Here is a 17846-nt window from a genome sequence, read left to right on the forward strand (position 1 = left end):
CGAGACCCAGGGTCTCGAGCTTGATGACGAGTTTGGAGGGTACTATGGTGTTAAATGCTGAGCTGTAGTCGATGAACAGCATTCTCACATAGGTATTCCTCTTGTCCAGATGGGTTAGGGCAGTGTGCAGTGTGGTTGAGATTGCATCGTCTGTGGACCTATTTGGGCGGTAAGCAAATTGGAGTGGGTCTAGGGTGTCAGGTAGGGTGGAGGTGATATGGTCCTTGATTAGTCTCTGAAAGCACTTCATGATGACGGAAGTGAGTGCTACGGGGCGATAGTCGTTTAGCTCAGTTACCTTAGCTTTCTTGGGAACAGGGACAATGGTGGCCCTCTTGAAGCATGTGGGAACAGCAGACTGGGATAAGGATTGATTGAATATGTCCGTCAACACACCAGCCAGCTGGTCTGCGCATGCTCTGAGGACGCGGCCGTCTGGGCCTGCAGCCTTGCGAGGGTTAACACGTTTAAATGTTTTCCTCACGTCGGCTGCAGTGAGGGAGAGTCCGCAGGTTTTGGTAGCGGGCCGTGTCAGTGGCACTGTATTGTCCTCAAAGCGGGCAAAAAAGTTATTTAGTCTGCCTGGGAGCAAGACATCCTGGTCCGTGACGGGGCTGGTTTTCTTTTTGTAATCCGTGATTAACTGTAGACCCTGCCACATACCTCTTGTGTCTGAGCCGTTGAATTGTGACTCTACTTTGTCTCTATACCAACGCTTAGCTTGTTTGATTGCCTTGCGGAGGGAATAGCTACACTGTTTGTATTCGGTCATGTTTCAGGTCACCTTTCCCTGGTTAAAAGCAGTGGTTCGCGCTTTCAGTTTCACGCGAATGCTGCCATCAATCCACGGTTTCTGGTTTGGGAAAGTTTTAATCGTTGCTTTGGGAACAACATCATCAATGCACTTTCTAATGAACTCGCTCACCGAATCAGCGTATTCGTCAATGTTGTTGTTGGACGCAATGCGGAACATATCCCAGTCCGCGTGATCGAAGCAGTCTTGAAGCTTGGAATCAGATTGGTCGGACCAGCGTTGAACAGACCTGAGTGCGGGAGCTTCTTGTTTTAGTTTCTGTCTGTAGGTAGGAAGCAACAAAATTGAGTCGTTGTCAGCTTTTCCCAAAGGAGGGCGGGGGAGGGCCTTATATGCGTCGCGGAAGTTAGAATAGCAATGATCCAAGGTTTTAACCAGCCCTGGTTGAGCAATCGATATGCTGATACAATTTAGGGAGTCTTGTTTTCAGATTAGCCTTGTTAAAATCCCCAGCTACAATGAATGCAGCCTCAGGATATATGGTTTCCAGTTGGCAAAGAGTCAAATAAAGTTTGTTCAGGGCCATCGATGTGTCTAGTTCAAGTTTACACCGTAGGTGCACAGGTTGAGAGAAACATTTGAGATGACAGACAGTGACACATGGACAGACAGTGGCACATTCAATACCACCTTGCCTGCACCTTGCCTGCATCTAGCTTGTCTAGGGTGTAATCATTATTCCAATAGTTGCAAACGAGAGTTTCTAATGGACAAATTGTGGTATTTGTATTGCCGTTTCGTTTGCTTCCGTTTAAGAAACGTTTTTCAACAGAATCGGCAGAATGAATACACCCCTGATCACGCATAAACACAGTTCACAATCAAGGCAGCCACGTTGTATTACTTCTCACCTCTATGCACTCTCCTCCTCTCACTTTTTCCCTTTGTTTGTGGACTACAATGCACAACACATCAGCTGTATGTGACCAGGTGAAAAAAAACTTTCCAAGCCAAACCATGTCATAACCACTACACACAGCCTACATCGTTTTCCCCATATTAGCTAAAGTAACGTCCTAGTCAACATAGCTAATAGAACTAATGTGTTAGTAAACCCACTACAATCATGCAGTAAGGTTACACTGTATTGGCAGTAAGCAGTTCCACGGCTGGTCACGGTGGCAATAAATTCCTAAAAACCAAAAGCTTACCTTAACTTGGAAGAGCTCCAGTGTTGTGTTGGATAGTCATAGCCAGCTAGCAAACATAGCATCCCTCTGTTTGAGCTGGGTGTTAGAGTAACTAAAATAGCCTGCTGCATTTGCTGGCTAAGTAAGTGAAACTGAAAGTTTTAAAAAATAACAATCTCTCTCCTGCTTCTTAATTTTTTGAAAACTTATCCTTTCAGTACTATATTCATTCTCTGATCCTTTGATTGGGTGGACAACAGTCAGTTCATTCTGCAAGAGCTCTGCAAGGTTGGAGGACCTCCTCTGGAAGTTGTCATAATTACTATGTAAGCCTATGGAAGGGGGTGAGAACCAAGAGCCTCCTAGGGTTTGTACTGAAGTCAATGTACCAAGAGGAGGACCGAAGCTAGCTGTCCTCCGGCTACACCATGGTGTTACCCTACTGTTGAGGCTACTCTAGACCTTCATTGCAAAACAGTGTGTTTTATTAAATTATTTGGTGACGTGCATATATATATGTCACTTATTCCTAGTTGGTGTACATGTCTTATCTAAAAAGGATATATTTTTCAATGTTTTACAATTTGTATTTGTATTAAATTCACTGAGGAGGATGGTCCTCCCCTTCCTCCTCTGAGGAGCCTAAACTGTATGGCAACTGCTTGGCATCCACAAGGATACAGAGGGTAGTGTGTATGGCCCAGTACATCACTGTACAAGGCCCTAAAAATTGTCAAAGACTCCAGCCACCACATCTGGAACCAACAGCACCCTGAACAGCATCTGCCGCCATGCCATAAGACTCCTAAATAGTTTGTTAAATAGTTCACCAAATACCTACCCGGACTATCTGCATTGACCCTTTTTGCACTAACTTTTTTGAGTCATCCAATATGATACTGCTACTGTTTATTATCTGTCATGTACATATCTACCTTAATTACCTCGTACCCCTGCACATCCACTTGGTACTTGTACCACATGTAGCCAAGATATCATTACTTATTGTGTATTTATTATAACTTTTATTATTGTGTGTTTTACTTGTCTATTATTATTTTAAATATATTGTTTAATATATATTCTTTATTTTCCCCAAACCCTATGTTGGTCAGTATTGCCCTGAAGGCTCTAACATGACTGTAGAATCATGTGATGCCGTCTAAGAACACCATAGGCTATGCTACTGCTTTTTGCTTGTAACAGCAATGACCAAAGTCTTTGTGTGACCATACATTAACCCATAGCAGATTTGATGAAAGATTCAGCTGTGGTGTCATCACAAGTCAGTGGTTAATTCCACACTACCCCCCCAACCATTTCATTACTCCAGATCCAGAATAATGCCTTCTTGTTATTTTACTCTTAATTTCTCTCTCTCTTCAAACTGGAAAGTACCGGTTTAGAGAGAGTGATTACCATCATCAGCCAGTGTTTGACTTCAGTAGTCAGTCAGTCCCTGTCATTATGCTGTCTCATCATGACCTCTCAAGCTCATTGTGTGTCAGGCATAGGCAACTCTGTTGTAGTTCAGAGTCTATGACCTGAGGAGACACAGAGGAACACACACACTCACTCCACTATAGAGTAATGATGTGGCTGAGCCGAATCTGAAATAATATTGAATTAATAAGATGATAGCCCAGACGCCAGCACGTCTCACTGCCAGCCTAGCTGTGGATGGTAGCACAGGATCTCATTAACAAGGCTTCACCGCCACATTATTAACTTCTTGAAGGAGCCGCTTGATTAAAATATGAAATATCTTCTTTAATTTTGAGACAGAAGAAGATTTATGTTGGAGACAAAAGCAAAGGTTTCTTGTCAGGCGTGTTTAAAGTGGCTTATAGTGGGTTTAATCACACCCTTGCGAATGGTGTTGTTGGACACAGCTCTTGACAACCCTGAAAGCCCAGGGTTGTTAAACATTTTCCTGAGTGGAGCCACTAAGCAGGAATACACATGGCCATCTGCTCAGATGTACATTTGCATTGGGGGAGGGAGGGAGGGAGAGAGGGAGAGAGGGAGAGAGAGAGAGAGTCAGTAATGCATCTCTGTGCAGCCAATGGCAAAGTCCGCTTTAGGTATAATGCTGTGCGATGTTTGTGGATTTGACAGCTGGAACACTGGAAACAGTAGTGGTGCGTGGATAAAATTACTGAAAATGCCAAGCCAGGGGAAAAAGCCATATTACAACTTATGTCAAATCAAAGTTTACACCTTACAGTGAAATGCTTACTTAAGAGCCCCCAACCAACAATACAGTTTAAAAAAAATATGGACAAGAATAAGAGATAAAAGTAACAAGTAATTAAATGGTGGAAGTACATTTCAATATGAGATGTGTTGCAGTAAAACAACAATAGCGAGACTATATACAGGGGGGTACTGGTACAGAGTCAATGTGAGGGGACACCAGTTAGTTGAGGTAGTATGTACATGTAGGTAGAGTTATTGAAGTGACTATATATGACAACAACAGAGAGTAGCAGCGGTGTAAAGAGGGGGATGGGGCAATGCAAATAGTCTGGGTAGCCACTTGATTAGATGTTCAGGCGACTTATGGCTTGGGGGTATAAGCTGTATAAGCTGCCTCTTGGACCTAGACTTGACGCTCCGATACCGCTTGCCGTGCGGTATCAGAGAGAACAGTCTATGACTAGGGTGGCTGGAGTCTTTGACAATTTTTAGGGCCTTCCTCTGACACCGTCTGGTATAGAGGTCCTGGATGGCAGGAAGCTTGGCCCCAGTGATGTACTGGGCCGTTCGCTCTACCCTCTGTAGTGCCTTGTGGCCGGAGGCCGAGCAGTTGCCGTACCAGGCAGTGATGCAACTAGTCAGGATGCTCTCGATGGTGCAGCTGTAGAAACCTTTGAGGCTCTGAGGACCCAAGCCAAATCTTTTCCTGAGGGGGAATAGGTTTTGTTGTGCCCTCTTCATGACGGTCTCTGTGTGCTTGGACCATGTTAGTTTGTTGGTGATGTGGACACCAAGGAACTTGAAACTCTGGACCTGCTCCACTACAGCCCCGTCGATGAGAATGGGAGCGGGCTCGGTTCTCTTTTTCCTGTAGTCCACAATCATCTCCTTTGTCTTAATCACATTGAGAGAGAGGTTGTTGTGACCTCTGACCTCCTTACTATAGGCTTTCTCGTCGTTGTAGGTGATCAGGCCTACAACTGTTGTGTCATCGGCAAATTTAATGATGGTGTTGGAGTTGTACCTGGCCATGCATTCATGAGTGAACACGGAGTCTAGGATGGGACTGAACACACCCCCCTGAGGGGCCCCTGTGTTGAGGATCAGTGTGGTGGATGTATTGTTAACTACCCTTACCACCTGGGGACAGCCCTTCAGGAAGTCCAGGATCCAGTTGCAGAGGGAGGTGTTTAGTCCCAGGGTCCTTAGCTTATTGATGAGCTTTGAGGGCACTATTGTGTTGAACGCTGAGCTGTAGTCAATGAATAGCATTCTCACATAGGTGTTCCTTTTGTCCAGGTGGGAAAGGGCAGTGTAGAGTGAAATAGAGATTGCATCATCTGTGGATCTGTTGGGGCGGTATGCAAATTGGAGTGAGTCTAGGGTTTCTGGGATAATGGTCTTGATGTGAGCCATGACCAGCCTTTCAAAGCACTTCATGGCTACAGAAGTGAGTGATATGGGTCGGTAGTCATTTAGGCAGGTTATCTTAATGTTCTTGGGCACAAGCGCTATGGTGGTCTGCTGAAAACATTTTGGTATTACAGACTCGGACAGGGAGAGGGAGAAAATGTCAGTGAAGACACTTGCGAGTTGGTCAGCGGATACTCGCAGTACACGTCCTGGTAATCCGTCTGGTCCTGTGGCCTTGTGAATGTTGACCTGTTTAAAGGTCTTACTGACATTGGCTGTGGAGAGCGTGATCACACAGTCTTCCGGAACAGCTAGTGCTCTCATGCATGATTCAGTGTTATTTACCTCAAAGCGAGCAAAGATGTAGTTTAGCTCGTCTGGTAGGCTTGTGTCACTGGGCAGTTCTCGGCTGTGCTTCCCTTTTTTAGTCTGTAATGGTTTGCAAGCCCTGCCACATCCGGCGAGCGTCAGAGCCGGTGTAGTATGATTAATCAAGCTTAGTCCTGTATTTACGCTTTGCCTGTTTGATGGTTAGTCGGAGGGCATAGCGGGATTTCTTATAAGCTTCCGGGTTAGAGTCCTCCTCCTTGAAAGCGGCAGCTCTAGCCTTTAGCTCAGTGCGGATGCTGCCTGTAATCCATGGCTTTTGGTTGGGGTATGTACGTACGGTCACTGTGGGGACGACGTCATCATCGCACTTATTGTTGAAGCCAATGACTGATGTGGTGTACTCCTCAATGCCATCTGAGGAATCCCGGAACATATTCCAGTCTGTGTTTGCAAAACAGTCCTGTAGCTTAGCATCTGCTTCATCTGACCACTTTTTTATTGATCTAGTCACTGGTGGTTCCCGGCTTTAATTTTTTGCTTGTAAGCACGAATCTGGAGAATGGAATTATGGTCAGATTTGCCAAATGGAGGGCGAGGGAGAGCTTTGTATGCTTCTCTGCGTGTGGAGTATAGGAGGTACAGAGTTTTTCACCTCTTGTTTCTAATTTAACATGCTGATAGAGATTTGGTAAAATGGATTTAAGTTTCCCTGCATTAAAGTCCCGGTCTACTAGGAGCGCCACCTCTGTGTGAGCATTTTCTTGTTTGCTTATGGCGGAATACAGCTCATTTATTAATGTCTTAGTTCCAGCCTCTGAATGTGATGGTATATAAACAGCTACAAAAGATACAGATGCAACTCTCTAGGTAGATAGTGTGGTCTACAGCTTTCATGAGATACTCTACCTCAGGTGAGCAATAACTTGAGCCTTCCTTAGATATCGTGCACCAACTGATATTTACAAAAATACATAGTCCACCGCCCCTTGTCTTACTAGACGCTGCTGTTATGTCCTCCGGGTATAGCGTGTAACCAGCCAGCTGTATGTTGATAGTGTCGTTGTTCAGCCATGACTCCGTGAAGCATAAGATGTTACAGGTTTTTAATGTCCCATTGGTAGTTTAATCCTTTGCGTAGCTCGTAAATTGTCTTCTCCAAAGATTGTACGTTTGCTAGCAGAATGGAGGGAAGTAGGGGTTTATTCGATCGCCTACAAATTCTCCGAAGGCAGCCCGCCTATTGGCCCCTTTTCTCTGCCTCCTCTTCATGCAAATTGCGGGGATCTGGGCCTGTTCCCAAGAACGCAGTATATCCTTTGCGTCGGGCTCGTCAGGGTCGTGAAAGGAAAAAAGGATTCTGCCAGTCTGTGGTGAGTAATCACAGTCTTGATGTCTAGAAGTTATTTTCGGTCATAAGAAACCGTAGCAGCAACATTATGTACAAAATAAGTAAAACAATAAGTAACAACAACGCAAATAATTGAACAACAGAACACAATAGGTTGGGGACATGTCTGCCTTCCTCTCCGGCGGCATCTTACTCGGTGTTGTGATAATTGTGTTGTTTGCTCTATAACCTGTTAGTTCATATGCATTGCCACTGTGATATACAGTGCATTCAGAAAACCCCTAGACTTTTTCCACATTTTGTTACATTACAGCCTTGCATTTCAATTAAAAGTTCATTTATGGAATTTCTTTCCTTCTTAATGTGTTTGAGCCAATCAGTTGTGTTGTGACAAGGTAGGGTTGGTATACCAAAGATAGCCCTATTTGGTAAAAGACCAAGTCCACATTATGGTGCAGCTTTCTAACTTTTTGAGGATCTGAGGACCCATGCCAAATATTTTCAGCCTCCTGAGGGGGAAGAGGTGCTGTTGTGGCCTCTTCACAACTGTGTGGGTGTGTGTGGACCATGTTAATTCCTTAGTGATATGGACATCAAGGAACTTGAATCTCTCGACCCGCTCCACTACAGCCCCAATCCGTTTCCTGTAGTCCACGATCAGGTCCTTTGTCTTGCTGATGTTGAGGGAGAGGTTTTTGTCCTCGCACCACACTGCCAGGTCTCTGACCTCCCTATAGGCTGCCACATTGTCGTCGGTGATCAATCCTACCACCGTCGTGTCATCAGCAAACTTGATTATGGTGTTGGACACGGCAACACAGTTGTGGGTGAACAGGGAGTGGAGGAGGGGACTAAGCACACGCCTCTGAGGCACCCCCATGTAGATGGTCAGCGTGGCGGATCTGTTGTTGCCTACCCTTGTGTGGCACAGCTTCAGTACATCCCCTCAAGCCACTACCTAAACAAGTGAATAGTCTATAGATTGCCATCACCATGTACTTCAGACTTGATGTAACACTATCTTTAGTAACACTTTGTAACATAGTTTAAGATGATAAGAATATCAATTGGCTGGTGCTTTCTGTATGTTATCAATAGAATACTGTCAGTAGACCTGCTGCCTATGATTCAGAAGATAGATGGTTATAGCTGAGTACCGCAGGCCTGGTATGGAGGCCTGGTGTGCTTCCCCTTTCATCTCTGTAGCCCTGACCTTTCTGACAGGCTCCTGATGAGTGCTGAATCGTGGGTAATTGTCACTGATGGCCCACGCCTGTGGTTCTCGTCAGTCTTCACTTTAGTTTATGTCATTCTTTGCTTATGTTTGTTGTATAGTAAATATTTCAGCTTTTATTTCCATTGTTTTTTTTTCTTGTTTTTTTTCTTTTGTGAAACACATTGCATTGCATTTCATGTCTGAAATGTGCTGTATAAATAAAGCTTGACTTGTTTGATTTAGACTATTTGCAGAGGCTTGGTTCAGAAGCGTGGTGCTGAATACAGGCAAACAAAGCTGACAGACACATCCGGGCCAGAGAACCATGCCTAATAGATTTGTAGAGAGGAACGCGCTGACTGTTTGAGAGGATTTATTCTGACGGTCCTGGGCACAGTGTCCAACTGTTGCTCCTGTCACCATTTCACACCCCCTGCAGGTAAAAATAAGCATTATTGTCGGTGTGCTTTTGCTTGTTTTGTAGGTTTTCTTATTACTTAATTTGACCTCATGAGCTTTCTTTAGAGCTGGTGTTATGGTGTCTTCACGTAGTAGTAGCTCTCTAGTAGATGATGTTATTCCACACCATCAAAATAACAAACCACTGGTGCAGAGTATGCGAGCAGAGTTGAGTTGGAGCAGAGCGAGGAACGGAGCGTTCCCAATTTGACTGGAGCTCAGAGCGAGATTCCCAAAGGCTAGAGCGTTAGCCTTCTCGTCCGCTTCGCTCCAGTCCGCTCCAATTTCGCTCCAGCAGAGCTCACTTCACGAGCTCATGCATTTGTAGTCTACTAGTGTGCTGCTAAATCCCCTTGCTTTAGCTACTGTCATGGAAATCGCAAAATATTTTCATAAAGAAACTGATAAAACACACAAGTGCAAAATCAAAGTGACTTACAAAGATGATGACCAAGAGCAAGAGGGAGTGCGGTGATACTACGTGCACATGCTAACAGAAAGGAACAAAGTGGGTAGCAAACTAAGTGTGTCATTGTAGGAAAGTATTTATAAATATTTTTTTTCTATTATAGGCTGTGATTGATTTCAGCTCCCGAGTGGCACAGCAGTCTAAGGCACTGTATCTCAGTGCAAGAGGCATCACTACCGTCCCTGGTTTGAATCCAGGCTGTATCACATCTGGCAGTGATTGGGAGTCCCATAGGGCGGTGCACAATTTGCCCAGCGTTGTCCAGGTTAGGGTTTGGCTGGGGTAGGCCGTCATTGTAAATAACAATTTGCCCAGCGTTGTCCAGGTTAGGGTTTGGCTGGGGTAGGCCGTCATTGTAAATAACAATTTGCCCAGCGTTGTCCAGGTTAGGGTTTGGCTGGGGTAGGCCGTCATTGTAAATAACAATTTGTTCTTAACTGAAAATACACTTAAAAAAAAAAATCCACTTTCAAGGAACTTTCTGTTTTGATTGGGTTATTTTGCCTAAAAACCTTTTAGGCCTACCTATAGAAAAGAAAAATCAACTCTACATCTCTGTGCAGCCTGGCAAGAGTAGCCTGAAGTGTGTTTAGCATCCCCAGTGGCTCTGCAAGCGGGGAGAGGATATTTTCCGCTGCTGGCCTGCTCACCAGGCAGGCACCATCGCATGAGTTCAAAGGCACTAATAAGGAATTTTTAATTGAATCTGTATTTAAGTTAGTCACAGCCTATATAGTCTATAAATTGCGCATAATTATTTAATAGAATGAAATGTTGTTAAAATGCTGAGCGCTTTATATCCCTGCCAGCCTAGTCTCACACTCGTAAATGCCTCACAAGGTATTTCTTTGGAGGCTATAGCCTTGAAATAATTGAAATAATGCCTAAATAATAATTAATTTTTGGCTCCTGATCTATTTAATGTTTTCATGCTATAATATGACATGTTGTAAGGACAGGCGCTGGGAGACGAGAAGCAAGTGCAGGAAGTGAACATTTAATAAACAAAGGACATGAAATGGAACACGGACAGCGTCTGGACAGGGGAAACAGAACTACAATAATGCTGACACAGGGAACAAACTGAGGAACAGACAGATATAGAAGGGGCAATCAACAAAGTAATGGAGTCCAGTCCAAAGACGCGCTGGTGCACGTAACGAGGATGACAGGTGTGTGTAATGTAATGATGGGCAGCCTAGCTCCCTCAAGCGCCTGGGAGCGGGAGCAGGCGTGAAAGTAGCCTCCTCCTATAGGGGTGCCACCCGGCATCACACCTAGGAGAGGCTGATGGGCCGGCCAAGACATGGGAGTCGGACGAGCCGGCAGAGGCGTGGGAGCCCGACGAGCCGGCTGAGGCATGACATGGGATAGGAGCCTGCTGAGCCAACCAAGGTAAGGAAACCTCTCGAGCCAGCTAAGGCGTGGAAGCCCGACGAGCAAGCTAAGGCGTGGAAGCCCGACGAGCCAGCTAAGGCGTGGAAGTCCGACGAGCCAGATGAGACACCCCCGGTTCCTTCGGGAGCAACAAAAACAAAAACTCCCTGATGCTTCAAATTGTGGTGTCAGCATTCTGTAAGGACAGACGCTGGGAGACAAGAAGACATGAATCAGGACACGGACAGCGGTACGGAGCTCAGTTTGGCCTCTTGTGTGCCTCCAGAGGCTCCCCAGTTGCTTCATACCATCCATTCAACGCCTTCCGACCACATTTTCGGATCAAGCATAAATTGGCTCTAATTTAGTCAATGCTTTTGCTTTCAGGTAATGTTTTGGCAGATAGGGAGTCTGGCCGATAGGGAGTCTTGGCCGGGTGGTGCCAGAATAACAACCTATCCCTCAACGTAACCAAGACTAAGGAGATGATTGTGCACTACAAGAAAAGGAGCACGGCCCCATTCTCATCGAAAGGACTGTAGTGGAACAGGTTGAGAGCTTCAAGTTCCTTGGTGTCCACATCAACAACAAACTAGAATGGTCCAAACACACAGAGACAGTTGTGAAGAGGGCATGACAAAGCCTATTCCCCCTCAGGAAACTAAAAAGATTTGGCATGAGTCCTGAGATCCTCAAAAGGTCCTACAGCTGCAACATCGAGAGCATCATGACTGGTTGCATCACTGCCTGGTACGGCAATTGCTCGGCCTCTGACCGCAAGGCACTACAGAGGGTAGTGCGTACGGCCCAGTACATCTCTGGGGCTAAGCTGCCCCCCCCGCAACCCCTATTTTTACACTGCTGCTACTCTCTGTTTATAATATATGCATAGTCACTATAACTATACACTCATGTACATACTACCTCAATTGGGCCGACCAACCAGTGCTCCCGCACATTGGCCAACCGGGCTATCTGCATTGTGTCCGACCCACCACCCACCAACCCCTCTTTTACGCTACTGCTACTCTCTGTTCATCATATATGCATAGTCACTTTAACCATATCTACATGTACATACTACCTCAATCAGCCTGACTAACCGGTGTCTGTATGTAGCGTCACTACTTTTATAGCCTCGCTACTGTATATAGCCTCGCTACTGTATATAGCCTCGCTACTGTATATAGCCTCGCTACTGTTTGTCACTGTCTTTTTTATTGTTGTTTTTATTTCTTTACTTACCTATTGTTCACCTAATACCTTTTTTGCACTATTGGTTAGAGCCTGTAAGTAAGCATTTCACTGTTGTACACTGTTGTATTCGGGGGGGCACGTGACAAATAAACTTTGATTTGAAGCACAAGGTTTGTTATTGAGCTGTCATCGATTGCAGAAACACTTGAGTCATTAGCATAGAGCCATTTCCATTCTCGCCCTCCAACGTGTGTTCGTGTGCGCGACCATTTCCATGTGTGTTCGTGTGCGCGACCATTTCCATGTGTGTTCGTGTGCGCGACCATTTCCATGTGTGTTCGTGTGCGCGACCATTTCCATGTGTGTTCGTGTGCGCGACCATTTCCATGTGTGTTCGTGTGCGCGACCATTTCCATGTGTGTTCGTGTGCGCGACCATTTCCATGTGTGTTCGTGTGCGCGACCATTTCCATGTGTGTTCGTGTGCGCGACCATTTCCATGTGTGTTCGTGTGCGCGACCATTTCCATGTGTGTTCGTGTGCGCGACCATTTCCGTGTGTGTTCGTGTGCGCGACCATTTCCGTGTGTGTTCGTGTGCGCGACCATTTCCATGTGTGTTCGTGTGCGCGACCACATGTGTGTACATGAGCAGTGTGTATCCCAAAGTGAGCTTGAGCCATATTCTGCTCATTTCTCGTTGTCTATTTGAATTTTAGAGTACAAAGCGGAACTATAATCATCACGATGTGTATTTGTGTGTTTTGAGCGATTATTCCTATGTGTACTATACAAGAGTGTGTTAATGTCCTCTCCTCTGGCATTATTAGAAAGGATGGGTGGTTGTGCTGGTATCCATGGCTACCTGTTGTAGCTGTGTTTCTGGGCTGCTGGTGCTGTTGTGAGTAGCAGGGTCAGCTGAGGAGAAAGCCAGGCCCCATCCCTGGCTCCATCCATCCCTGGCCTTTCCTTCCTGACCTGATCACATCAATAGTAGCTCCACAGGATAGCAGCCAGCACATACGTAGCACAGCCAGCCTCAGCTCATTTATCTTACTGAATACAGCATCAGGTGTAAATTGAGGGAGGTGGATGACATGCTGTGTTACAGAGATGTGTTTAAAAAGTGGCCATCAGATCTAGTTTTGAATACACAGCCTCACATGACAATGAACCAACGCTTTCTAGTGGACTCATATCATTTCCTTTTAGATGCTCTGCTTTCATCTGCATCCTTAAATGTCACTTTGAATTGGCTTCCTGGTCAGGCTGGTCACAAAAAAAGAGCTGTAGATTTCGGGCGTTAACCCTGTAACCATGCGGAATTAACCCTGTAACCACGCAGAATTAACCCTGTATCCACGCGGAATTAACCCTGTAACCACGTGGAATTGATGGACGGCAAATTCCGAAATTAAACTATGAGTTCAGGTTGTCCTGGTTGTGACCTTTAAACAAAGGCTTCCCCCTATTATCAGCCTGGACACACACCAAACAATATTCACCAGTGGCTAATGAGATGATCGATTCTAATGTCTATCTTAGTCTTGATCTCTCACTTACTCTCGCCATTGCCATTACCCTGGGTCAGTTTCCATTGAAACTGAAGCAGACACACAAAGCAGAGATGCTGTGTCTGTTCCTTGTTAGTCTGCTACAGCGGGCCTTCATGAACAGAGCCTGCCTTTGAGTGGAAGGCACTTTACAAGCAACCAGTCCCACAGCCATGTAATCACTCTGTAAAGTATTTACAACAATAATCCATTATTCATGAAGTGATGTGGGTCGTTGTGTTCCTGTTTAGTGTTTCCTCAAATCTAGTGCACAGGTGGCTGGTGGCACCTTAGTTGGGGAGGTCGAGGTCGGGCTCGTAGTAATGGTATTGACACATCAAACACAGGGTTTTGTTTTGTTTGATACCATTCCATTCACTTAATTCCAGTCATTATTATTATTATCCTCCCCTCACCAGCATCCTGTGATCTGGCATTTGGCATCGCAGAGCCAATTCTTGGCAGGGTAGTGAAATCAGAGCACCATACAATAACTGTCCATTCCCACTACTAATGATGAACTACCGCTCACTTGGCTTCACACACATCCAAAAACATCAACAGTCATATGGTCTCTCTTCATAGGAATCATGCTAGTCTTACTCATTCAACGTTTTCCTGCAGCTCTCATGCGGTATTGAACATTTGGTTTGTCATTCAAACAACCCAAGACATATGACATGTCTGGGGTGTTACTGTTTTACTGTAAGTAGGAACTTTGCAATGTTTTCAAGTTAACACTAGGCTCTGAAACTGGTCAGCTCAGCAATGACAGGCGTTTTTTTTCTTATTGCGTCTTTATTCAGCAACATGAATGTCAAAAATGTTCCAGCCTTGGTTTTACAGGACCAGCGGGATGGTGTCACTAAATGTCGAGGGCGTTTCAATGCTATGCCGATGTGAATGAGAAGTTACAGCATAGATGAATTGACTTTTTATACACCGTATTCATGAATACCTCAACAGAAGTTTACACTGAATGTACATAACATTAAGGACACCTGCTTTTTCCAAGACATAGACTGACCAGCTGAATCCAGGTGAAAGCTATGACTTCTTATTGATGTCACTCAACTTCAGACAGTGTAGATGAAGGGGAGGAGACGGATTAAAAAATGATTTTTAAGCCTGAGACGATTGAGACATGGATTGTGTATGTGTGTCATTCAGTGGGTGAATGGGCAAGACAAAAGATTTAAGCGCCTTTGAACAGGGTAGTAAGTACCAGGCGCACTGGTTTGTGTCAAGAACTGCAACGCTGCTGGCTTTTTCACACTCAACAGTTTCCTGTGGGTTTCAAGAATGGTCTGCACCTATAGGACATTCAGCCAACTTGACACAACTGTGGGAAGCATTAGAGTCAACATGGGCCAGCATCCCTGTGGAATGTTTTCGACATCTCTACATCTTGTAGAGTCCATGCACTGAGGAATTGAGGCTGTTCTAAGGGCAAAAGGGGGGTGGTGGCTTAACACTATTTGACAGCTGCTAGGCAAATGTGGCGATGTCACACCTGCCTTGCTGTCTGAGAAAGACGGGGAGCTGAAAGAGTGAGATAGGTCTCTGTCTCACTGCCAAGCAGCCTGCTGTGGTGATCTGTGACAGAGGAGGGGATGTCTGTTTGATGTGGCAGGTCTAGTTTCACTGTACAATTATTAGAACACTGGTTGGTTTGTCGTTGGCTTTGTTGCCAGATAGTTGATTTGTGGAGGTTTTCCTCTGGGTTACTTTTACTCTCCCCTCTTTCCCTCTGGTTTGCCCCACCCCAGCAGGGAGCAAACAGCAGCATATCTCTGGAGACCGGCCAGAGTGAGAGTGAAAACCTTTTTCCACACATCTGTAGTTTATATGATCCTTTTTTATGTTCTACTGTTATGAGCACTATAATGAATTGCAGCCCTGTATCACATCAAGTTCTTTTCACTGAGCTGCAGCCGGGTTGCTGCGGTGGTTTTGGAGCAACATGTCCTATTTGTATGGTACCTTGGTGTGCCTTCCCTCAATTGAGAACCTCTCGTGACCCAGTAACATTTAACCAAATGTAACCATTTACGTGATCCTTGACTTTTAAGGTCAAACTGATGGCCAGTTGCAGTACATACTGTATATTGTGTGGTGGTACATGTGTGTCTTCCTTGTAAGCCTGTTTATGTTCACTACCCAAATATGGAGGGGCTCTCTTTCTGTGTTAACATTCTGTGTTAACATTCTGTGTTAACATTCTGTGTTAACATCTGCAACATCAACATCCTCTGTGTTGGTTGTCTGTAAAAAGTGGAATCATCTTTATATTGATTATCACATCATCGTCACCATGGTGCTCACAAATGAGTAATGGGACAGTCGATGGTTTAAATCAAACCTTTAGTAGATGTATCTCTTATGAGAATCATTAATATGTATTCTCAGAGTTATGATGCAGTCTTTTGGTAGTTCTCCCTGTTTTTATCTCGTCGTTAAATCAGTAACGGGGCAAGGCATTAATGGGGAGAGAGAGAGTGTGAATGCAGGGAAACCAGAGGTGTCATGCCCATAGGGGGCACAGGGGCACGTGCCCCCTCAGATTTGTCCTGTAAACATATATATTTTTTAAAGTTTCTCTGTAATACTACACGGTTTTATGAAGTTGGCTTTAGTTAGCCCAGATAGTTTCCCAGTCTCCCAACCTTATAACTTGCTACCACGTGCCCCCTTTTTTTGACACCACACTGAACAAAGCAAGTCCTGCAGGCTCTAGTTTTATCTTATCTTGATTATTGTCCAGTCATATAGTCAAGTGCTGCATAGAAAGTTGCATCTGGCCCAGAACAGAGCAGCATGTCTTGCTCTTCATTGTAATCAGAGGGCTGATATTAATACTATGCATGCCGGTCTCTCTTGGTTAAGAGTTGAGGAAAGACTGACTGCGTCACTTTTTGTTTGCGTCGTCAACTTGCACACAGCGCTGACACACACACACTTACTCCACAGTCACAGTCCCCAGGTCCAGAACAAATTCAAGGAAACGTACAGTATTATGCAGAGCCATGAATGCATGGAACTCCCATCCATCTGCAAATTGTTACAGGTTTTCGTGTTTCCCCCGTTGCAGGCTTGCTTTTCAGGCCCTTACCCCGGAAGATATATTGTTGCTGATGGTGTGTGTGTCAATGTGCATGTACTTGTGCGTGAGTGTGTGTATGTGTGTGCATGTGCGTGTGTGTGTAGTGAGGTGGTAGAGCACGAGGGCTAGTCCATAATGTTCTTAGGAAATGTGCTTGCTGTTACAGCTTCAATGTGAACAGTACTGACCATACATTCCCAGGAAAGACGTGAGTGTGAAGGAATGGTTTCGTAAGTTATAAACCGCCACTTCACTGTAACCTGGCATGATGCCACCGCTAAAACTCTGCATACCTGGCCGGGCCATGTAGAGCAGACAGAAGGTATGGGTTCCTGCAGCTAATCTAATGAAAGGTCTGTTCAGATCTTTTATTTTCAAAGCCTTTAAGGGTAATTATTAAACAGATGGCTTTTCCCAGGGCTCCACTCATCCATTATGTAACACACAACTCATATAAATACATACAAATTGCACATTTGGGGCAGCGATAATCTGATTTGTATTTATTTATTTTTTATTTCACCTTTTATTTAACCAGGTAGGCCAGTGGAGAACAAGTTCTCATTTACAACTGCAACCTGGCCAAGGTAAAGCAAAGCAGTGCAACAAAAACAACAACACAGAGTTACACATAAACAAACGTACAGTCAATAACACAAAAGAGAAGAAAAATTGAAAAATCTATGTACAGTGTGTGCAAATGTAGGGAGGTAGGCAATAAATAGGCCCCAAAGTCGAAAATAATTACAATTTAGCATTAATACTGGAGTAATATATGTGCAGAGGATGATGTGCAAGTAGAGATACTGGGATGCAAAATACCAAGAGGGTAAGTAATAATATGGGGGATGAGGTAGTTGGGTGGGCTATTTACAGATTGGCTGTGTACAGGTACAGTGATCGGTAAGCTGCTCTGACAGCTGATGATTAAAGTTAGAAAGGGAGATATAAGGCTCCAGCTTCAGTGATTTTTGCAATTCGTTCCAGTCATTGACAGCAGAGAACTGGAAGGAAAAGCGGCCAAAGGAAGTGTTGGCTTTGGGGATGACCAGTGCAATATACCTGCTGGAGCGCATGCAAGGGTGGATGTTGCTATGGTGACCAGTGAGCTGAGATAAGGCGGGGCTTTACCTAGCAAAGACTTATAGATGACCTGCAGCCAGTGGGTTTGGCGACGAATATGTAGTGAGGGCCAGCCAACGAGAGCATACATGTCGCAGTGGTGAGTAGTATATGGTGTT

General features: G+C 44.9%; 1 protein-coding gene across 3 annotated transcripts in view; it reads left to right on the forward strand.

Annotated features, from left to right (window-relative positions):
- The window catches only part of gnai2b (guanine nucleotide binding protein (G protein), alpha inhibiting activity polypeptide 2b), an 86337-nt gene that overhangs the window by 20072 nt on the left and 48419 nt on the right, over positions 1 to 17846 (forward strand). The window contains exon 1 of one of the 3 annotated variants that reach the window (XM_024383079.2): positions 8708 to 8889. The exons of the other annotated variants lie outside the window; for them this stretch is intronic. The gene's annotated coding sequence lies outside the window, so the exon portion shown is untranslated. Of the gene's footprint in view, positions 1 to 8707; positions 8890 to 17846 lie in introns of those variants that run through there. 3 annotated transcript variants of the gene reach the window in all.

This window comes from Oncorhynchus tshawytscha, linkage group LG02, assembly GCF_018296145.1.
Source record: "Oncorhynchus tshawytscha isolate Ot180627B linkage group LG02, Otsh_v2.0, whole genome shotgun sequence".
Taxonomy (NCBI): domain Eukaryota; kingdom Metazoa; phylum Chordata; class Actinopteri; order Salmoniformes; family Salmonidae; genus Oncorhynchus; species Oncorhynchus tshawytscha.